Source organism: Amblyomma mixtum, chromosome 3 (assembly GCF_055824585.1).
Source record: "Amblyomma mixtum isolate Tamu chromosome 3, ASM5582458v1, whole genome shotgun sequence".
NCBI lineage: Eukaryota > Metazoa > Arthropoda > Arachnida > Ixodida > Ixodidae > Amblyomma > Amblyomma mixtum.
The window spans coordinates 212,511,090-212,535,469 of record NC_143014.1 but is presented as its reverse complement, the minus strand read 5'-3'; positions in this window follow the sequence as shown (position 1 = coordinate 212,535,469).

Sequence of the window (24,380 nt, the reverse complement as noted above, 5' to 3'; positions counted from 1 at the left end):
CATGAGTGCTTTGCTGAGCGCCTTTTTTTGTTCGCTTGCTACATCTCTAGCGCAATCCCGAACTCGTTTGTTGCCGTCAGTGCTGAAGGGATGGTTTCGCAAACGCGGGGGTACATGTATGTTCTCCTCACCAATGAGTTAGCACGGCAACTAATAAAAGTGTTATGTACATCTTTGCAATAGACCTTACAGTGAATTTCAGGATTATGTGTCTGTTCCTTTTAAGCAGTTTTTACAGGGAATTTTGGGAGTAATTTTTCTAACTATAAGGTGGTATTTATGATGCCCAGTGGAGTATATTTCACTTCATGAGGGAGCTCATTTGGAATGCCGTATACTCCCATGGAAGCCTACAGGTTTGCGTTTGCGTGCTGGTGTGTACGTGACGGGGGTGACCACATGCAAAAAACTTTGCTTTCGCACGATATTTCGTGCTTAGCAATGCTAAACCGCCAGCCTCATTTTCGCTGTGCAGCGTTTTGCGAGTGCTATTTTGCTGCTGTGATGTTTTCCGTTGTGCTGTTCCTTGCTTGGCTGCGCCGTTTTCGATGTGCTGTTTTGACGCGTGCTGCTTCGCCGCGTACTGTATTGTCATGGTGCCCCTTTCGGCCATCCTTCTCGCCCATCTATACCAGTATGGAGGCCCGGTTCTTCTTAGCGTCACCCTGCGCAGGCACCGCGCTGCTGCGCAGTTCGCTCGCTACTGAGGAATTTGTGCTGCGAAGTATGCCGAAATTTATCGCGAGCAAAAAGCGTGGGAAACAAATACGCGGGAGGAATTACGATCGCTGTTTTGGAGCAGGGGCCCGCGAACGGCGACGAGTGCCGGTACTGCGTTAGTTTATATACGTATACTGAACCACCCGCCCGTTCCGCCACACTCGCAGCCTTGCCACGGTGCCGCTGACGACTGCGTTCGCCAAGCGCGGCTCCTCAGTTTCCGTCCCACGGAAGAGGAAGTGCGTCGCCGGAAACCTTGGCTGGGGGCTCTCACAGTGCGTTCGTTCAGTTCAGTCCCTCCCCCTTTTCTCACTCTCTGCAGCGAACAGTGGAGCTCACAAATTAGGTTTCCTCAAAGCCTATACGCTCGCTTCCCATTCTTGTCTGCTCTCGGAGGAAAGACGAAGTAAAGAAGCGGCGTTGGAATGAAGGCAGGGCGGCAGAAATTTTCCCTCGGAAGCTATATATTCTACTGCTCTCGGAGATGGAACCAATGAAACTTTTTTAAACGCGGCCCGCATCCTGAGGAAATTGCGCTTTCAAGACGCGAGAGCAAAAGAAACGAATGAAGCTTCCAAATCGATCGTACGAACGGCGTAAACCTCTTCACGGCAAGGCTGACTAAAAGAGACTCTCGCACGGCTGTCGGGCCCCGGTATATACTGGTGTGTCGCCCTCTCGCTTCGTTGTCTCTCAGAAGGCGCACCGTGCTGAGTTTCGTGAACGGAAGTTGGAACGACTAGCGCCTATAACAATGTGAACGACGCAGTCAGGTTAACTAGTCGTAACCATCCGGCTTATCTTCTTTCGGAATGGAACGGGGAGAAAAGCAGAAACAGCTTTATTCGCTCTACACGATTGCCTCGAAAGGGTGAGCTTGATCGATGATTCCAACCTTCAGGGCATGAAATAGGGGTGGTATCGTTTTGTTTTTTTATTTTACTCACCGAGAGACCGTGCGCGCCGTGTTGGCTTCTCGTTATTTTGCATCTGTCTTCTTGCAGCGGGACGCAGGCATTCGGAGCCCCGAGAGTACGACGAGAACAGACGTCCGTGGGGAATGGCTTTTTCTTCCAGCAGCGGCGAGTTCACGACGTTCTGGGGCGCAGTTATTCACCACGTTCGCGGAAGCCAAAGTTTCCAGCATTTTGCTTTTTTTTTTTACGACCTTGCCACGTGCCGAGAAACATGCGCGCGGCTGTGCAGTATTATGGGGAGACAGAGCCGACGTCAGCCAGTCAGGGGCAGCGTTCACGAAGCTGTAAGCACATTGGAACGTTCGCGAGTGGCCAACGCTGGCCAATCGCGGTAGCTGATGAGACGAAAGCCATAGCACGGTGCAGTCACGAAGCCCTTTTACCACCCAGATCACTCCTTGAGCGTGGCCCCCGACTGGCTGACACCAGCTCTGTGGCCTGCAGAACGATGCGTGGTCTTCACGAGAGACTGCACAATTGAGCAAGTTCACCTGAAAATGAAGATACATGTGGCCCGTATTGTGGCCGGTGTACGCAAAACAAAAACCGAGCGACAATGTTGTGAGACATGTGGCCAGACACCACGGCCTGGCGGTTCAAGCACGTGATTACTTAAGCTTAAACCTGGGACGGTATGATACAACGATCCGTTTCGCTGGATTTGTATTCATTGTTTTCCACCGCGTGAACTGGCCGAACCCGGCGCTAACGAACGTGAGGTGGCGCCACAGCCAATAACAAAGGGCTAAAAAGAGAATAAAATAGAATTGGAACAGAATAGAGACTATATGTTATCCAAGTCTAGGTTCCGGGAATTACACTGTGGCGCTCGTCGCGTGACCTTTCTTGAGTACACAGACAGTCAATGCATGGCAATGCTACTATAGAGAGAAGGGAGCCTCTTTCAGCCCCGCATCTGCATCGGGAAAAGAAAAATACAATTTTTTTGAAGCTATAATGATATAGTGCAGCTATAAATAAAGAAAAAGAAAAGAAATGCAGTGAGGTGAAACACGGCAGGGGGAATATATAAAAGGGTGAAAGAACTAATGGAGGTGAATGAAAGCTACGTGGAAAAGGAGCCCTCTGTGGCGCGAAGTAGTGGGTATGTCTGTAAAAGAGGTCAGTAATGGACCGGTAGCCGAGTGCTTGATGGGTGAGGTGAGGCGTCCGTTTCGTGCTCGCGAACAAAAAAGGCTGTGCAGCCGCTGGCACCAGAAAAGAAAGGCGGAGAATAATGAATATAAGCGGAGGCCAAAATTACAATAAGCACAATGCTCTGCATCTAGTTGAAGACTGAAATTGAGATTTAAGAGGGAGATAAAGAGAGGTTAGTTAAAAGAATGAAAAGGGTATGCCGCCGCTGGCGCCGGAAAAGACGACCGTAAGTTAGTTTCTGAGAGTGCTTTTGCGGAGAGAAAAATTAGAGGTGGTGAAGGATGGCGGAAGAAGAGAAGAGTGGTCCTAGAAGGGGCACTGATGCACTTTGTTTTGGAGGTAGGCGGAGAGAATTTATTCAAAGCGCCCAGATCAGCGCTCCCGAATTGCGCCCGAGTTGGAGGGTTAAAAGCGGCAGTTGAGATGCTGCAGGTCCTTCGACGAGGCGAGCCAGGTCTTCGGAGATACAGGGCCTTCGAGACGGGGAACGAAATAGAATCAAAGCATGAGAACACGGGAAGCAAACGGCAGCGAGATTTCATGAGTCGTGCAGAGTGTAATATGCGTCAGTCCGGAGAGGCCAACTCCAGCAGGCATGGGGCGCAAATCGCAGCCTTATTATCACACCCTCCTCCCCTATCCCCACTACCCCTGCTCCCGCTGAAAATGATGCCTTAATTTTGCGCAAAACTGGCTAAGGCACGTTATCGCCAGTAACGTCACATGAAGGGCAACCCAGTTCTAATTCTCTGCACGAACTGTCAGTTCAGGATTTTTTGTGTTCATAGTAGATACCAGCAGAAAATGTCGTTTATTGCTTTTGTATTTCAAACGCAATATCATTTAAGGACGAACTTTGTGCAATTTGGCTCGATTTTGTTACTGAAACACTCCCCTCCACTCCTTCTTTCTCAGAATAAGCGAGAGATAAAGGTCGTACGAGCTGGAGAGAGGCCGCCAAGAGTATAGGTGAGAGCGCCGCCATATAAAGCTCGAAGGAGCCGGGAGCGGCTGGCATCTAGACATCCTAGACATGGGAGGCTGTTGCTGTCAGAGGTGCGGCGCACTGTGGGGGAACGCAGGAAGACAACTCGCGAAATGAACAAAGAGCGCCGATTTCGTTTGCAAGGCCAGTGAGTATGCTCTCATTCCTTCTTCGTTCTCTTGCTACATCACAATGCAAAGCACGGGCTGTCGAACGACACTGACGCTCTCTGAAGAGAAATTTAAGGACTGATATCTTTTTGGGACAACTGGGAGCTTGATATCCTAGGCACCCGATTTGGCAACGATTTAGTCAGAAAACACCGCAGAATAAATACACCGCGATTTTTTTGTCCAGTAGATGCGTTCGTTCTTGTGTACCCCATTGCTGGAAACTATGGTAAGTGAGCGCATAACACCGGCAAAAGTGAAGGACCTAAAACTAGTATGGCGCCAGTCGCCAGACAGTAAATATAATAGCTTTAGTACAGCCTATCAAAGGTTGTAGGGGGCTGGTTGGATTTACATTCTGTTTGGAAAGAATTTAGTGCGCTGCTTATAAACCCGCATTCGCAAGATAGCATAAAAAGTAGAACGGCGTATACGCATCGTAGAGCAACTAGGAACTCTGCTCCGCTACGCGCCGGTGACAGTGCCGTGGAACAAGTGAAAAACATGGAAAGAACTTATAAAACCCCAAGATAAACGTCCGCTGAAGTGGTATCGGTTAACTACGATCTGGCGGGGACGCGCTTCAGTATGGAGCTCTGCTTTTTCTGTGTCTCGGCTGGGTTCTTGCTTGGCGATTGGCGCATGGTCCTAGAACTTCCCTCTACTTATCCGTGAGAGCAACTGACGGGACACTGACGCGTGCACCGGGCTCTCCGGGTCTCGCACTGTAGGCTCCGAATATCTCGCACGTCAGCCTGTCTTTAGTGTGAGAACATTGACAGCTTCTTGAAAATTTGCTGCACATTTTCTTGCGCGGCGTTTACAACGTTTAGCCCAATTTCCCGGGTCTGTTAGCAGCTTTCATGCGTTTTTGTGCTCTCCGAATCTTTCATTAATGCATCTTCTGCTTTGGCCAATGTCAATGATTTCACACGAAGGTGGGACCTTACAAACAACCCCACAGGTGAGTGCGATAAACTAGCACTTATGCTTCACGTTGCATGCCTTCAAATGACCGTTGCGTCTTGTCTATTACGAATTCTTGCATAATCCTTCTAGCTTTACTGGGGCTGACACCACAACACCAATCTTTTTGATCCCGGACGATACCTTGTGTATGCATCCGGTGGGCAGGTTGTGATGATGCCGCAAGGTCACGTGACCTAGGTGGCCCACCTGCCTCCTAGGCAGCTCTCTGGGGATCGCCTGCCAGAGCCGTGCCGATGATTTTTCGCTCACAGCACCGACAACGCCGTCGCCGGATTTTCTGCTTAACGGGGACTTGAACGCTATCTCGCTAAAAGTCGTACCAAACAGGAACAGAAACAGCAGTGCCTTATGTTCACAACCTGCAACAGCCGGAAGACGGTGGCAGGTAAATTCGGCCTCAAGGTTGTATTTTCCGCTCCAAGAAAATTGAGCAAAGACCCCGCTTCCTTGACAAGCAAGAACAATAACGACAAAACCACGCAAGGATGCGGTGTGCATCACAACACGAAATACGTGCAGTGCAATGTTGGAGTTGTACACTGAATTTCGCTCCGGTGGGGCCACGTATACGTGGCCCAAACAGGCAGCTGCCTCAATGAATGCTTGTCAGAACATGATAAGTCGTTGGACGGCTCAGCTTCGTCATATTTGGTGACACATCGTAGAACCTGCGATCGCCCTCCATACTGTGTAGCGTAATCACAAAGACCTACTTGTACCGGATATCATGGAGGCGTTCCGTATCTACCACAAGCAGACACATGTTTGAGCAAGGCATCCATGGCATTGACTAAACTTGAGATAGGTCTTTTGGGCAAAGATACGAGCCTGAAGAAGTTTCACAGTGCTTGAATTGAGATGTGCCATTTATTTATTGTTAACTATGACAATAGCCTGTCAGCGCTGTGGTAAAGTATCTAAGTGTGCGTTTTTGTATAAAAAAGCGAGTTTTAAGTTCAGCTCCAGCCTCTCTTTTTCTTTACCTGATCCTCCTTTATTTTGAGCCGTTCCTCTCTTTCAGTATGCAGTATACCAATTCGCTAACTGCGTTATGTTGAAACATAATTTAGTGCAGCACAGCGCCTACTTGCATTCCGACATGCAAAGCCGATACGGCACTCTGACATACAACCTTTGTCAAATAGTAAAAATTCCACAGATTTTATTTTGGGTCAAGGAGTGTGGCTCGTTATTCATTGCTAATATTCGAGGAACTCCCATCCTCGCCCATCCACAACTTAGGACTTTCACGAAAGCAACAAGAACCCCACTACACGGCTTAGAAGCAAACCCCTCGGGTTCTATAGGCTATGCGTCTCGTCGAAGACAGCTTTACTGTACCGTTGCCAGCACTTTCACCAATAGATAGAAAACACTGTGCGCACTCAAAGCGGTTGGTTGGCGATGCAAGGGGAGCGCCGTTTTTCAAACTGTACTTTTTCTTTCACATTGAAAGACTCCTCGAAGAGAGTGTAAACCATACTAAAATAGGGCGAACATTTCAGAAAAAAAGATAAAAACACTACGCACTTCAACATATAAGCTATATTTCACCGAGATATTGTCCCGTGGTGGGAGACACCCATAATACCAAGGTATCACCGCAGAGCGTCGCTTCAGTTTGTTTTATACGATTTCAAAATAAAAAAATAAATTCGCTTTCAGCAGCATTATAAGGCTTAGTCCTGTTAGTATTATGCAATATCTATTCATTTCCCCAAAATTTCGTATTTTGCTTGCGTCAGTTGTCAGTTATTTCAGCGCGATTTCTGTGGTGACTGTGCACATATTTGTTGTTTGTGAAGCTACTGGAGACTGTAAAATGGGTATTAGTGGCGAAAATTTCCCAGGTTGAAGAACCGGTAATCGATGTGACCACAAAGCCACATGAAAACTACGATATTGCTGCAATTGGCAACAGAGATTGTTTTGGCCCTTTGATCACTGCTGTAGTAAAGGGATCTTGCTTTGGGGGTTCGCGTGAACGATTTAGCGTAGATTGATCACGAGACGGGTGGGACCTCCTCCTCGGCGTGGGTCCTCAGCCAGTTTAACTTCTCTTCACTTCAGTCATCTAACCTATGGGGGTATTACATAAGTGGCGGGTTAATATATTTTAACAAATTTAAGTCACTGCCATGAAAGACAAGTGTTTAAATCTTCTAAAAATGCAGATGGGCACGTGATGGCAGCGATATCGTATGGAGGGCATTCCAGTCCACAACAGTTCGGAGAAAGCTTTGGATTGGTTTATAGGGTTTAACGTCCCAAAGCGACTCAGGCTATGAGGGACGCCGTAGTTGGGGTTCTTTAGGGTTCTTGAACTTGGGGTTCTTTAACATTCGCCGTCAATGCGCAGTACATGAGGGGCCTGATTAAGAAAAAGTTGAGCTGGGTGCTCCAGGAGTGACTAGGAATTAGAAACACTCGTTAATTAGTGCCCCAAGAGGGTATTATTAAAAGTTATCAAATTAATTTTACTACACGATAAACGTTTACTGCTGCCCTCACGGGGCACATTTGAGTAGCAGAACTTCAGCCCGGGTTTAGTTGTTAGCGTGCTCGTCGCTGAGCCGAGTACCCGCGTTCAAACTCAGCCATACGGAGGCCGTGTTTTGATGGAAGCGAAATGCAAAAAGGCGCGCGCGTGCTGCGCGCTGTTAGTGCACGTTAAAGAATCCCAGGTGGTCGATGTTACCGGAGCCCTTCACTACGGCGTCTCTCATAGCCTGAGTCGCTTTGGGACGTTAAACCCCCATAAACCATAAACCTTCTCTACTTTCATTCACACTTTCCTCCCTAATCTCAAGACGTGGTTGAGGTGTCCACCTAGATGTGAGGCAGTTACTGCGCCTTTTATTTCCTCAAAGATTAAATTCCACGTGGCTCTACACAAACGATCCCAAGAAAAAAGAACGAACAAAATAAATTGCCCCGGCCGCGACGGTCGCAATTCGGAGGCCCGTGTACTATGCAATATCAGTGCACTTTAAAGAACTGAGGTGGTCAAAATTATCCGGAGCCTTCCACTACGGCGTCCCGCATAGCCGAACTTGATGTGGGGCGTTAAAGCACATAAACCTAAACATAAACCCATAAACGAGTGTTTCGCTTTCATAGTGGCCGCCGGAGCACAAAGTGAAACTGTGAGACTTCCAAGAAGCTAGCACAGCCTGATTTGGTTTTCAGTTTGGTAAAGCTAAAGGAGAAAACCCGGTGTTGTATAAAACAATTCTGACGACCAAATGTCATATCTGTGCGAAATTCGAACAATCCATACTTGTAGCTTAGAGAAGCATTCTACTGCGTGCTTTTATTTTCTCAGCAGTCTGTATATGATGCTCGCACAAGTAGACACCGCTTCATACGCCGCTGCGCATTCTGGTTTCATTTTTGCCTACCCTGCTCTATTCATACTTATGACACTAACGCGTTGCATTTCCTTACATTTGTAATCTATGCAGAGGGCGTAAAGCAAGTATTTTGTACATCTAGCACCGCACTGCATATTAGTGGATATCATTGTGGTTTTAAAAACTATTTAGTGGATTTTTAGCGGATTATGAAAGCAGTTCCAGCTGCATGCTTAGAGGCGAGGCGGGAGTCCCGCATCGCCCTCTGTAAAAACGGATGTTATGCCGACGCCAGGATTCTCAAACACACTACACCTTCAGACGCCACTGGACAGGGGGATCAACAGAAAACCACGAAAACACTCCCGCAACCCGCAAGCAAACACATATATCGCCTCGCAAGAAAGGGGGCCCCCTCGGGGTTGCGGGGGATTCCTGTTTTTGCAGCTCGACAAACTCTCCTTAACTGATTCGGCTAAACGAAGTTGCATAAGGTGGGGGCCCATCTCCTAGTTCTACTTTTCTCGCTTCATACGTGTCGCTTAGAGTTCCATTGCCCGCGGTTTCATATACTAGTGCAGGTTAGAATAAATGGGCCCCTTCTCCTGCTTTCGGAGGTGAGGCCCTGGGCTGCAGCCCCCTGCGGGATCATCGTTAGTAGCTGCAAGCAGGTTCGGACTTTGAAATATAGTGAAGAACATTCACTTGGAACAGGTCAGTTTCTTTCATTGTAGTCTTACTATTGAACCGCGACAAAGCGTCTGCTAGAAAGAGTGCTTTACACAGTTTATACAGCAACGTTATTGTGTAACGTTGCAAGCCGAGTCGCACGCGCTGTAAGTGAAGTGGACAGTAATATAGCGGCTTGTTGAATGTCAGTATCAAACGTCGGTGATCTGTTTCGACGATCGGTTCTGTCTGGCCAAAGATGTAATCACTGAACATTGAGCATCGATGGGCTATTGCAAGCGTTTCTTTTTCTATCTGCGCATAGCTTTACTGTGCTTCTGTGAGAGACCGGGATGAGAAGGCTACGGAATTGTTATCTTTTATCAAAACAGCTCCTACGCCCGATTGTCTGGCATCAACAGAAAGCGTGACTGCTTTCTTCAGGTCATAGTAGGAAATAACTGGCGCTGATATCAACGCCTGTCGGAGTGCTTTAAAACTGGATTGTCGCTTTTCTGTCCAAACCCATGCGCTATCTTTTCGCAGCAGTTCTACAGGTGGCTCGGTCAAGACAGACATATAAAATCGTTTAGTTTAATGGAAGTACAGCGCTCGTGTCGTGTTGTGTCTCTTGTTGTGCGCTATGGAACCTCATGTCGGTTACCCACTAGCCCGAACCCTAACCTTTCTAATAGGGATCAAACGCTGCACGAAGTTCATTGTTCTGATGAAGATTTGCGCTTGCTTACTGTTAGGTTCAGGTATTTCCAGGATGTCCTGCAAACTTTATGGGTCTATCCGCAGGCCTTGCGTCGTCAGGATGTGTCCTAAGAAACGAACCTCAGTGTGGAGGAAGGTGCACTTTTTTAGCTTAAGTAGCAAATTGTGCTCCAGGCAGCGCGTTAGCAAGAGCATCAGGTTGCATTCATGCTCCTCCTCTTGTTCCAGACCAGTCTCGAATGCGATGGCCACACCGGGCAGGCCTTCTGGCAAACGATGCATTAGCGCTTGAAAAATTTCTGGTGCCGAAGAAATTCCAAAGGGCATTCGAAGGAAGCGATATTGACCGTATGGCGTACTCATGATGCAGAGCTTAGAACTTTCTCTTCCGTTTGCTTAATTTGCCAAAATACCGATGCTGCGGCAAATCTTGCCCCTGACAGCCGCGGAACGATATTCTCTAAAGTTGGCATGGGGTAGTTTTCGCGAAGCAACGCTTGTTTAGCGCCGTTGGATCAATGAAAATGCACACCTTATCTTTTTAACCACGGTGGCCCTGTGGCTAGACCAGTCAGTGGGTTCCTTTACCTTGGTAATGACGCCCTACTGCTCCATACGCTGCAGTTACATTAGTGCTTTGTCTTGAAGAGCCACAGGAACCCTCCTGGTCGGCTGCCGGCTTTCAGCTTCATTGAATATTCCCCGCCTTTCAGTTGTCCGAGTCCAGCTGCGAAAGGGTAGAGCTCTGCACTGGCGACTTCCTGTATGCGGTATATCAATCCCAGCCATACTGCGACGGTACCACTGAGCCTGACTGGAACAGCCTGCTCTAGGACGAAAAATTGTTCTTCGTTTTTCTGGTTGTTAGTGCAAAGGAAAAGTTGAACTTTTCCTCGTGCAGTAGCCCTGCGACCAAAGAACCCGGTTAACGTCACTTTGCAAGCCTGCTGTGGTCTATCAGGAGGTTTGTCAAGCTGACGCGCTGAGATAACACGGCAGTTGGCGCCTGTGTCCTGTTTGCACGTTATCGGTTGACCTTCGATGTAAACGGTTGCTGCCAATTTATCAGCATTGAGCGAGTTGACCTTTAGACAACCAAGAAAAAAATCATCCGTCCCAGTCCGCACTTCTGCAATTCTTTCTCTCTGGCTGGCGTTCTGTGCAGCTCCCAGCGGTTTGCAAACGTGGGCAAAGTGGTTTGCTGCGCCGAATTTCCAGCAGTTTTTTCCTCTCGCTGGACAGGTCCCACCACGATGCATCTTGTAACCGCATCTACTGCAGAGCTTCCTTTCAGCTGCAACGAAGTGCTCTATTGTTGTGTGTGCTCCCTGAGTTGTTACGCTTATCTCTTAGATGTGCTGTCTTCCTTGCTCTTCAATACGGCAGATTTCCACCGCCTTTTGGTAGGAAGGGTTTTCTGCCAACAGTTTCTGCTGCAGCCGCTTGTCTCTAACATCCAGAATGATTAGGCTGCGTAGCATGCGGTCTTCTGGAGCTCCAAATTCGCAGTTCTTGGTTAAAATATTCGCCTCCATCAGCCAGTCACTGAACGGTTCGCCTTCTTCCCTTGAACCAAACGGAATTCATGAAGAGTCAGGTTGTTTGCTGGTCTGTTATAACCTTCAAATTTCTTGTCTAAAACTTGGACGTTATTTTTGTTCTCTTCCACCATAAATTTGAAAGTTCTATGTGCTTTCTTGCCATCTTCGCTTATGCTCACCAGAAACGTTGCTGCCTGAATATCACCTGGTCAGTTTAGTAGCAGTGGCAAATAGTTCAATAGTTCTTTCACCTTTTCCAGCTGGGCTTCGGCGCCGGCAGTAGAGTACACGGAACTGGTAGCGACGTTGACGGGGGTGGTGTCGTGGCCATCTCGGCTGTGGCACTGCTGCCACCACGTAGGCAGGCCGGCATTCGGGCGAAGAAAAGCCTTTATTAATGCGGGAGGACTGCTTGGCTATGCCGGCGATTTCGTGTCCGCAAAACGGGTCTGCAGCGATTTCTCCGTGTGAGAGTTAAGCAAAAAAAAATAATTGTGTCTGATAGAGGATGGCGTGAGGATGATGCACGTCAAAATTTGGTCGGTGTGGAGTGATCAGTTAATTAATTAGAGGTCAAAAGGTCATTTAGATGTCAAAATAGCCCCGCACGTGCATATAGTGCTAGGACGTGAAAACAGCAGTAGAATCAAAATTGGAAGAAGTAAAAAGAGAGGCAAAGAGTCAGAAGAGAGAAACATAGGCAAAAAGAGGGGCAAACAGTCGAAAGTGAACCAAAGGGAGGCGACGAGTATGAAGGAGGCATCAATGCTTTCGCATTCTCCCAATGCGGGTCGCCACATAAGTACACTTCAAAATACGTGACGTAAATGTCATGTGCGACAAGTTGAATGGCTATCAGAATGACAAGGCTATACCTAGCCACACAAACAGAGGCTGGCAATGCGGCGGCGAGCTGCGAGGCTTTCAAGGCCAGATTTTGTCTTAGAGATGAAACGCTGATGGAATATGTACATGAAAATGAACGAAGCGAATGCGAACTGATGTGAGGGCATGTGTTAGGTAGACCAGGGGACGTTTTTTAAAAGCTGTTCATTTTCCGCTGCCCATTTCACGTCCATTCTGACCTCTGTTAGTGGTCACTCAGAAATAACCGTGGCTCTCAAGCGTCTGTGGCAAGCGACCCGGTCATTTGGTGGTTGGTGACAGGTCCTGCTAGGCTGTTTCTTCCCTAGCGGTTCTCGAGATATTACAGACGTGTGTCTATCTCAGAAAGCTGGTGAGTCGTTCTAGCCCTGTTAGTTCGGAGTGCTTCGATTTCTGTTCCAGGAGTTCTAATAAGATACTCACATTGGGTTTCAAGGCACGCATTTCGTTTGCTTAGGGCGGATATCGCTTTATTTGTTGATACTAGTTGGTTTTTGAGGTCTTGGTTTTCGGAGATAGGTTTTGGATAATCAGCGGTCAACTTTTCCAGTTCGGCCAAAACAGCATCAGTATCAGGTGGTTCCGGATTTGTTTCAACATCGCCCGACCGTAGCAGCAAAGAGGAAATTACATTGACACATTCAACAGCGACACAGAAGCAGCACTACGGGCTCTGCAGCTGCACCAGGCAATAATTACTAGTTTGCCGAGCGGAAACGCTACATGGGCTACCAACCTGCATGACGAAGGTAACTGGATTAGCGGTCCGTGCATTGGCACAGCTGCAAAACCTTGGGAACCTATTGCGAAGCAATAGGCCTTCTCTCTGCAGTATGCAAAATGCGTATTCTTGAGTATGAAGAATCTTCCAAACCGAGCTTGCCGAAAGTCTTCGCTCCCTACATCAACCTGTTTGTCGCAATCGTAGAGAGCCCAAAAAACAAATCACTGGGGATAAAAAATATGACCATGGATGGTCTTTCAGTTATCAACAATTTATTTTATTTTTCAATCAGTAGTCCTCCACATAGTGTAGCTGTTTATGACGGAAAGCTTTTCTTTAAGCGGGGAATCCACGGGTGTACACAGCAATTTCTATCTGAAGGTCGCCTTTTCAGAGGATGCGGTCATGTACGGCTGTCAAAAAGTGGTAGGGGTTTAAAAAAACCGAGTAGGTGTGCGACAGCAGGTGTTCATTCTTCAACTGGAGGGGATACTGAATCTCCGCCTTAGGGGTATGACGCGGTATTTTCAGTGCGTTAATGCCCATACATGCAGTATTGGTCATTCTCTACCGGTAGGCATTCGCGACCCATGTTGGTCTTCCCGAGCAACCTCTTGCGCTGCTGGCGCGACTCTCCCCCGTAGTTACCCGAGCTTACCCCAATCATTTGGGTTACTAAGCAACGGTACAAGAGCGCACGTACGTACGTACGGTGAACGTAGGTACTTACGTGCGGTAAAAAGATTCTTGGTCGGTGTTGGTGATTGTATGAGCGCTTTCGCACTAAAGCACGCTGTTTTGCTCGGGACATGAGGAAGGGGGGGGGGATGAGTGCGATTTAAATAAATATTATGAGTTTTAAGAGCTATAATGAAGTATTAAAATTGCTACCTGTTGAAGGAAATCATTTCCAGCTTCCACCGCCGATTATGTTGAGGCGTAATTACCCGATGATTAATTACCCGATGAATTAATAATTTTTGTGACTCAGTTGAATAAAAGTGAACTTAATTGCTTAAGTAATTATGTGAACTAATGAACTAATTCACTGTGAATTCACCATGATCTGTGAATGCACTAATCCATCACTTCGATTAAATTGCTGATCAATGTATGAAGTAATTGACTAACCCAGGCAATTAATTAATTTGCCCAATTAATTCACCAGATAATGAATCACTTAGGTAACCTAATTATTAATTCACGGTAATAACAATTATTATTCAGCCTTTCTATTAATTACCCCTATAATGAATGACTGACAGTTCGTCCGGACACGCGCTGATCACACGCTCTGCCGACAAGCCCTGTACACGACACCCGTGAGGTAGGATATGCTTTCGCATTAATAATGCCTAGGCAATTCATTCGTGCCGTGCAGCCACGGCGCGTACTGCTAGAGCCGCGGCTGCGTGCATATATACACACACACTCGCCAGTGGTGTGCGCCGGCGTTAACCCCTTCTTCGGTACATGGAGTGCGATGTCACGAATTCCGCGCGCCACGCTAGATTTCTTGCCACGCGTGTTTCCACGCGAAAGTTAGGGGGAGAGATGCTGGGCAACAGGAGGGCGACACGCGGCATCTCCAACCACGCTGGCCTGAATTGCGAGCTAAAAGGAGAAGAAACATTGGCTTCAGCGTAAACAAAAGCGTGAGCATTAAGGGCCACGGCTGCAGGAACTGAAAGTTTACTTTCGGAACGCAGCTATCCGCATCCTGGAGCCTTTTGGAGAATTCGGCACTCTAAAAATTTTAAAGATCACAAAGTACAAAGAAAGAAACAGAAATGCATACAGAAGGGCTAAGTTTAGGGAGAACTGCACTTTGCTTTCAAAGTGCAACTACTGTCAAAGCCACTTTGTCCGCCCAGCGAGACGTTAACCGCATTTAGTGCTCCCCAACGGCAGCCGCCAATGTAGTTACCTCTTGTCACGTACGGCACTCTTTCGCAAAGCGTTTCCCTGAGTGCGCCTTTGTAGCCGGGCCGGTAAAAAAGATCTTGCCGCCAGCAGTCTCTGCCGTTCAGTCCCGCGTGGTGCGATTACAGATGCTGAAATTTAGCCAGTAGGCATTCCTTACTGACCTTTTCACCATCACAAAAAAGAAAAAAAGATCCGCAAGACTGGTGTGTTAAATTGGGGCGAGTGTGTCACCACCTCAGGATACAAATGCCTGAAAGATTGCCGGCGGGCCGAGAATTACTTTGACAAAAAGCAATGTTTTCAGCTACGGTTTTTTTTTTTCAGCGCGAACATGGGATTTTTTAACTGAATGACTATTCTTGGTAGCATTACTTTTACTAGTAACTGAGATAAAAAAAGACGCAAAATTTATTACTCGTTCCTTTAAGAGCACTCCGGTCAAGAATTGAGCTTCTAGTAGGGTACAGTCACATTTGCTGCATCTCCCTTGGTTGGCTAAGCACAGAAAATACGCAATTTTTTTTATAGGGGGGTTTAACGTCCCAAAGCGACTCGGGCTATGAGGAACGCCGTAGGTAAGGGCTCCGGAAATTTCGACCACCCAGGGTTCTTTAACGTGCGCTGACACCGCGTAGTACACGTGCCTCTAAAATTTCGCCCCCATAGAAATTCTGCCACCGCGGCCGGGACCGAACCCGCGTCTTTCGGGTCAGCAGCCGAGTGCCATAACCACTGAGCCATCTGGCGGGAAATGGAAAGGCGGGTAAAATTTTACACAGAATTTTTGCCTCAATTCCATAAACTTGCGAAAGCAGAATTCCATGAACGATAACGACGACGATGAAGACAGAGAATCTCTGTGTCTTCGTGCCGCACATGGAAGTAGATGAAAGCAACGTCGTGCAGTGCACAGCGCGAGTGTGTGTTGCAGTTTAACTCGAGGCGTGTTCGGCTGCGGCGATAGCTTAGTGCTCTCGTAGAGTGGCCAGCAAAGCTGATCCGCTCGCATCGCCGCGGGTCCGAATCTCAGTCGAAGCAATGTTTGTATTTCTCTTGGCACAAACCCTTAAACAACGCAAGATACTTGGCACCAACCCACAAACATCCCAAGATCTTGCTCGGGGTTTACCGATTGGAATAGTGCTTTCGCACTAAAAGATGCACATTATTTAGACTAATATACTGGAGTAGGCAAAAAGTGGGTAGACCACATGAAGCATGTCGCGAACAGGAGGCTCAATGACAAAAGATTCAGGCAAGGCGCTAAAATGCTGTCAAATTTGTTTCATTCATTTGCAGTTCTCAAAAACAAAATAATTAAAGAGCAATAGTTATTACGAGTGGAAAAGAGAATGAGTGTGGGCTGGGTCAATATAAAAAGATTTACTAGATGTCCAGTCTGTAGGGACCTTTGAAAAGCAGAAGGAAAAATTTCCTTCGCCAAACGATCTGTTAGGCTCAGCGCAGGGAGTCTACCTTTTGATAAAAGAGCAGTCATTCAAGTCCGTCAAATCATCTAGTATAGAGCACGTATTTTTTATTACTTTAGATTTCTTAAATATGATTCTGGGTAGAAGAGCTCTACATGATGCCTATGAAATTTAAGGTTGGCTGTAGTCTCGCTTAAGTGCATTGTATAGGTACTGGGGCGTACAACGTGTTTGCGTGTCGTTCCCATTCTGTCCGCATCCCGAGGAGCCGCATCTAACGCAATCAATGAACACCTGCTGCAAAGATTTTTTATGTGAAGCATATTGCTAGAGCTACCACTCACGCCGTCGCCGTGGGACCCCCACGTGACAACGTGACGTCACACCACGTGACACCGTGACGTCACACCACGTGACATCGGATGAGAGAGCCGGCCTCCACCTCGCGCCGTCGCCGTGGGACCCCTAGCCGTCACGCCACGTGACACCGTGACGTCACAGCACGTGACATCGGATGAGAGAGCCGGCCTCCACCTCGCGCCGTCGCCGTGGGACCCCTAGCCGTCACACCCGCGCATTCCCGCGCATTTCGAACGCGCGTTCACACTCGGTGTAGGTGAAACGCTCGCTCCACCGGGCAGGCAGACGCGGCTTCCGTGGCAATCCAGGCGCTCATCCAACGCGCGTCTCGGGGTTAGTCGGCGTTCCGCTGTAGCCATGCCGTTGTCTTCCCCCACGACGAAGGCTTCTAGTGGTTGTAATAAAATGACCAAGTATTCAACCAAGGAAAGCCATGTATTACCAAGCCTAGCCACTAATATGCTTCGCATTCCCCAGGCTTAGCCAAGCTGAGCCTCAGCAATTTTTTCTTTTGTCGGTAGTACAATAACCATATAAGCAAGAAGACGAACATAGTGCGCCGAAAGCGTGAACGCTTGTTGAAGGAAGACGAGAGCTTTTGATTAGAATATCTAGTCAGACACCAAATGTGTTAGTCCTGCTAAGGTCGTTAAGAATCCACAAATGAAAGTGTTTGAAGAGTGCAACCTATGAGAAAATTACAATGCGCGGTGAATACCTCAAACAAAGGAGCATCGTTTTCGTAAGACGTTTTCACAGAGAGCCTTTCTGCTATATTAACGGGCACCTGCCTAAATCTTCTGCATATGGCTTAATTTGTACCCGAAATCTCACGAACAGTGCTGCTAACAAAAAAGGAGAACGGCGTCCAGGAACCAAGGTTTTTGAAACGCCGCAGTCGGCTGAGAGTTTATGGGCATAGCGGTCAATGAGAGAAGCAGGACAGACCTACGTCTGCTTGAAGGATAAGGTTATATTCTGTTTGGAACTAGTTTAGCTGCACGAAAATCCGTCAGAGGCCTTCGCGAACTCAGTGAAGATGACTCCAGCATGTCTGCCCAAATTTATCAAATGAACTAGTGCCCTTTGGCTATCGAGCACGTGGTGCTCTTTTCTAAATACAATGTTTAGATATATTAAGCCGGCTAAGAAATTTGGAACATGTACGTAGTTTTTATGACTTTGTTTAATCAACGACCCTCTTAAGGCATAAGCGAGACGAGTAAAATGAAAAGCAAACAAAAATATTCAGTGACAGACATTAAGAAATTAGGTGAAGTTGAGCTGAAGCTGGCCCGAAGATAAGAAGAGATAGGAAAGTGGTTCGCAGTGCACTGCATTTTCAATCGCTTGAATCAGCTTGGCTTTGGCTGTTTGCAGTCAACTTGAAACATGTCCCTTATGTGTGTACATTAAGGCGGCAATACGCGAGCTTCCTGAAAACGAATCGGCGTGATGTTGCGCGACAGGGAAATTGAAAGCAGCATGTCAATTCTCTCGAATTGTCACTTTCACCGAAAACAAGAAGTCTTGAACCTGGTAGTTGGAAGCTTTGTGGAAAAGTCTGCATTTTCTGGAGCAGGACTGCGATTTGGACGCGTTGGTAAGGATTCATGACGGAAATGCTGCGCAGTGAGACGATGCAGCGATCGAAGTTAGTCCGATACGATTTCCGTCATGAATCACCACTAATATCAGCGCTAGTCCGGTGTGCTTCTCTGTTTCTTCACCGTGCTCTGCATATCCACCATGATTCGCACTTACTTTGAACTCTGATCGATCGCTCAACATACACGAGGAATATGCATTCTAGCATATCGTGTAGCGCTAATGCATACCACCCCAGGCAGTCGCTAATGCGCATGCGCAGGGGGCCCCGGCGAGCCAGGTGCAGTCTCTCGGGCCATATGCGCAATCCTTACCGGCGGCTACTGGTAGCGGTATACAACAGCGGCGTATGCTGTAATGATCTGCGTTTGCCCTGAATTTATTTTGCCTTTAAATACAGGCAGCAAATCTCGAGTATACATATTGTAACGTACTTGCTGACGAAGGGGGGCTTTATTAGCAGGCACGAAAGGGAAGGCCAGGCAAGCTGGGGCAACAGCAGCGACAGACTCCACACGGCGCGAGCCCTACTTCGTCGTCATCGCCCTACTTCGTATGCGCCACCTGGCAATACTAGGTGGCAATATATATATGGGCGTGTTCAGATAAGAACGGTAATCGAGGTCCCATGACCATTTTTTGTTTTCAATGAAATTTTTATATGTGATGGGCAAATGGGTCCACACAAAAGAATGAACCTTAGTTTTGCAAGAAGCTTCGTAGTTTTCTCGGAAAAAAATCGCACGTCACAAGAGGTGGAGAATGTCGTTTTTGGCACTTCGCAAAGTTGCTAGTTTGGAGCCTCATTCCATGCACAAAACATTTTTTCCGCGCGTCAGCATTTTTTGAGAACCTCTTTACAACTTGTACAATCCGAAAAAATTAAAAATGTTTTCTTGCTCTTTAAAGCTTCCCAGTAAAAAAATTGCAAACTTCGCTTCTGTAGCTATGCGGTGCAAAAAAGGCACTTTTTAGGGCAGCCTTAGGGCAAGATGCCTAAAGATCTTCGCACTGAATATTTTTCTCAGTATTTTTCAGCTGTTTTTACTCACCTCAGGCAAGTTCTGTTGCTCTAGACATGACAGATAGTTTTCAGTACGGCCTCAAAATTGGCCGAAGTTCAGAAACGCCAAAAAAGTGACACCTTTGACTTGGGTTTAAAAAAAAACATAATCGAATTTTGTTAAAATTTGCCTGAATAATCCTCAGTACATGATAATTTTAAGGCACTAGAAAAGTGTTGCATTATATTGTTTTAAAATACAAAGATAAATACAAAACTGAGTTCATGTTTTTGTTATATAGAATTGCTTTTACTGCCTCTTAGAAATAGTAGCTGTCAGAAATATGACTTAGCACTCATTGAACGTGGTTAAATTTTATTTATCCCAATATCCGAACCATTCTCAATGCTTATAGAGCTTCTATTCGCTTGTTAGCGGCGCTCTTAATGCGTGAAAATGGGAATAAATTCGCTATTTTGTCTGATGTCATAAGAATTGGCTGGTGGCGGTCAAACGTTCTTTGTATTCTTTAATTTATCCGTCGTACGGTCTATTGGTATATATAATCGATTCATTAAAGACATTAGACCATTTCTCGGTTCTTAGAAAAATTTTTATATATGAAAGTTAATATTAATGCGTTTTGGAAGTCTGCGCTTTCGAACCTGCATCTATTTACCTCTGTGTTCAATGGTTCTACAGGGCACTGTCAGGAGACGAAACGTCGTCTACTGAGGGGAATGATTTATTTGCAAGGTTTTTAATCATGGGGAGTTTTAATCGGGAGGCAATTTAAAAATGAGATGCCGCTTCATGTGCACATTGCAATTCAGAGAATCGTAACAAGAAATAAACGGCGGCAGTTGATTTCGGTTTTGCGCACAGTATATTGTCCAGCACGAAGCACTAACCAGATTACAGTCTCTTCCACTCAGAAGCAGCGGTGGAGGCCATGTAGGATGCACTGCCTTCAGTTGACTGAACCTACTTCCACAGGTGGAGCGTCTGAACTCAAGGCACTTTCTTTGCCAGTTTCCACTGTTCCTTCTTCACTTCGCGAAAGTCTGCAAGCTCCCTCTGTGGCAGCTCCAGAATGGTGATGTTCTTTACTGTTTCTTGAATTCCGTCTACGAAGCCTCCGGCTCTGTGTATGGCCTCACTTGCAGGCTTCCACTAGTTGTGGTTTGATGCTCGATGGTGTGATGCTGCGTCATGTTTCCTTAGGAATTGTGCCACTATTCACATGATGGCATTTTCACGTTGGAAAATTTTGAAATGAGCAGCGAGGATGAGGTGTTGATTGCTACATGGGAATACGGTGAGCTAGTTAAAAAAACTCTGACCGCTTCATCGTTTATGAGAGAATTTTGAAGAGTGGCCATGAAATGCATTCCCTACAACTATATTATATCCGTGCAAGCAAGAGCAATACATGAAAAAACACACGGCTGCAAGAGAGGTGCAATTGTTTTACATTTTGATTTCGTCAAAAAATGAGCAGTTGTGCTTCCAGACTCAGTACAAGCGTACCATTGGCAGAAAAAGCAGGTAACCGTGTTTACCTGCGTTGTCATGTCAAGAAAATCGACTCGTAACTGCGCCGTTGATTTCGACGATATGTCTCATGATTCCGCTCATGCATGCTTGGCTCTGTCGAAAATCAAAGCACATCTCGAAGAAAACGCGCCGATCTACACCAAGATAATATATTTGAGCGACGGGGCTCCCGCTCACTTCAGGAATAAATACCAGTTTCATGAGCTGCAGCGCAGTGAATGGCAACGGACGATATTGATGTTTCCGGCCTCTGGACATTACAAAAATGCTTGCGACGGCGTTGGTGGGCTAGTGATACATCGAGCATCAAACCACAACTTGTGGAAGCCTGCAAGTGAGGCCATACACAGAGCCGGAGGCTTCGTAGACGCAATTCAAGAAACAGTAAAGAACATCACCATTATGGAGCTGCCACCGAGGGAGCTTGCAGACTTTCGCGAAGTGAAGAAGGAACAATGGAAACTGGCAAAGAAAGTGCCTTGAGTTCAGACGCTCCACCTGTGGAAGTAGGTTCAGTCAACTGAAGGCAGTGCATCCTACATGGCCTCCACCGCTGCTTCTGAATGGAAGAGACTTGTGATCTGGTTAGTGCTTCGTGCTGGACAATATACTGTGCGCAAAACCGAAATCAACTGCCGCCGTTCATTTCTTGTCACGATTTTCTGAATTGCAATGTGCACATGAAGCGGCATCTCATATTTAAATTGCCTCCCGATTAAAGCTCCCCATGATTAAAAACCTTGCAAATAATTCGTTCCACCCAGGAGACGACGTTTTGTCTCCTGACAGTGCCCTGTAGAACCATTGAACACAGAGGTAAATAGACGCAAGTTCGAAAACGCCGACTTCAGAAACGCATTAACTTTCATACACAAAAATTTTTCTAAGAACCAAGAAATGATCTAATATCATTAAAGAATCGATTATATATACAAATAGACCGTACGACGGATAAATTAGAGAATACAAACAACGTTTGACCGCCCCCAGCCAATTCTTATGAGATCAGGCAAAAAGCGAATTTATTCCCATTTTCACGCATTAAGAGCGCCGCTAACAAGCGAATAGAAGCTCTATAAGCATTGAGAATGGTTCGGATATTGGGATAAATAAAATTTAACCACGTTCAATGAGTGCTAAGTCATATTTCTGACAGCTACTATTTCTAAGAGGCAGTAAAAGCAATTCTATATAACAAAAACATGAACTCAGTTTTGTATTTATCTTTGTATTTTAAAACAATATAATGCAACACTTTTCTAGTGCCTTAAAATTATCATGTACTGAGGATTATTCAGGCAAATTTTAACAAAATTCGATGATGTTTTTTTTTAAACCCAAAGTCAAAGGTGTCACTTTTTTGGCGTTTCTGAACTTCGGCCAATTTTGAGGCCGTACTGAAAACTATCTGTCATGTCTAGAGCAACAGAACTTGCCTGAGGTGAGTAAAAACAGCTGAAAAATACTGAGAAAAATATTCAGTGGGAAGAACTTCAGGCATCTTGCCCTAAGGCTGCCCTAAAAAGTGCCTTTTTTGCACCGCATAGCTCCAGAAGCGAAGTTTGCAATTTTTTTACTGGGAAGGTTGAAAAAGAAAAAAAATATTTTTTATTTTCTCGATTTTTTCAAGTTGTAACGAAGTTCTGAAAAAATTCTGATGCGTGGAAAAAATTTTTTGTGCATGGAATGAGGCTTCAAACTTGCAACTTTGCGAAGTGCCAAAAACGACATAGCTCTTGGGACATGCGATTTATTTCCGAGAAAACTACGAAGCTTCTTGAAAAATTAAGGTTCATTCTTTTTTGTGGACACATTTGCCCATCATATATAAAAATTTCATTGAAAACAAAAAATGGTCGTGGGACCTCGATTACCGTTCTTACCTGAACACGCCCATATATATATACGTATTTTCCGGTGTATAAGACGCGGTTTTTTTTCGAAAATTTTGCTGGTGCGTCCTATACAAGGGTGCGTCTTATATGCGAATTTTTCATCTTTTTTTGCGCGTTCATCGATTACTCCAGTTCATGCTCAAGCTTTTTTCACCTAAAAAATATCACTACCAATAACGCGGTTGTAACACGGTTAATACTTCAATACCGGGACCGCCGTGCGCGACATTCTAGGTGATCTATATTATGAAACGGCGGGGATGACGACTTCCGGGATCACAAACGCGCGGCTGTTTCGGAGGCCCCAAGCAAAAGTAATGAGAAGCGCCAAAAGATGGTGACAATCGCGCTTCTCGCCATTGTCAAGACAAGCCGGCGTTCTTTTTTAGTCACCCTTTGCAACTTTTTTTTGCTCCGTGTACGTAGTGCATGTTTCAGCCGAGTTGCTTCCAGAAATGGGTGAACCTTTTGATAGCGCATCTGAAGATGAAGACTTCGAAGGTTTCAAGTAGAATAAAATGTTATGGACATATGGGGAGCTGTATCGTTTTTCCGTTCTTTTTTGCTAGAACGTGGACGAGTATGGCATGAGTGTTGCCTTTTTCGATCACTTAGCGTTGCTTAAGAATTGCTCACAGGTACGGTGCATTTCGCGATAGTCGCGCAAGCGTATTTAATTAAGCCTCACTGGCCTAACTGGGTAAACTGGGGTGCGTCTTATACACGGGTGCGTCTTATATACGAACTTTTCCAGTGACAGCTTGCATATATGGCAAGTGCGTCTTATACAAGGGTGCGTCTTATACACCGGAAAATACGGTATATATATATATATATATATATATATATATATATATATATATATATATATATATATATATATCTCGAGATTTGCTGCCTGTGTTTAAAGGCAAAATAAATTCAGGGCAAACGCATATATATATATATATATATATATATATATATATATAGCTGTAGCCTCCAGTATAGCCCCAGTGCTAAAATAAATCTAAAGCAATTTACCTTTTTTTTAATTTTGGACCTTCTAAACAAACACTTGGTATATATATATATATATATATATATGAGAGAAGCCAACAGCCACGGAAACCAAGGGGCACAGGGGATTTTTAATTAATTTATTTATTTTGTGATGTTGATCAAATTATAATATTACTGAATATGTTATCGCTTAAAGCTAATTGATTAGAAAAGCAGAAGAAAAAACAACCGCATGCCGCCGGTGGGATCCGAACCCACGACCTCCGAATTACGCGTCCGGTGCTCTACCTCTGAGCTACGGCGACGGCTGTCAAACCTTCTGCTTTCGGGGGTATTTATGTTTTACAAATAACCGAACCTTGCGAGTGTGCACCAGCGCCACCCACGTTCTTAAGCGGCGGACGTAGCACGTCCTGAGTTACCGCTGATGTGACGTAGAACGTCATCGAACGGCGAGGGTGGAAGATATATATATATATAGCCAAGTATACGCTTCGTTAAAGGAAACATATTTATTTGACTCAACATTTCCATCGGAAGACCGATATATATATTCGCCCGGTTAAAAAATATATCGTTAGTAATCTTCAGCGGGAAATAAGGAAAAGGAACATACTCTCAAAATATCCTAGTAAAGAAATCTGTGACTAGGCTACTCATCCGAAATAAGGTCGTTTTCGAACTACTGATCGCAATGATGCAAGCC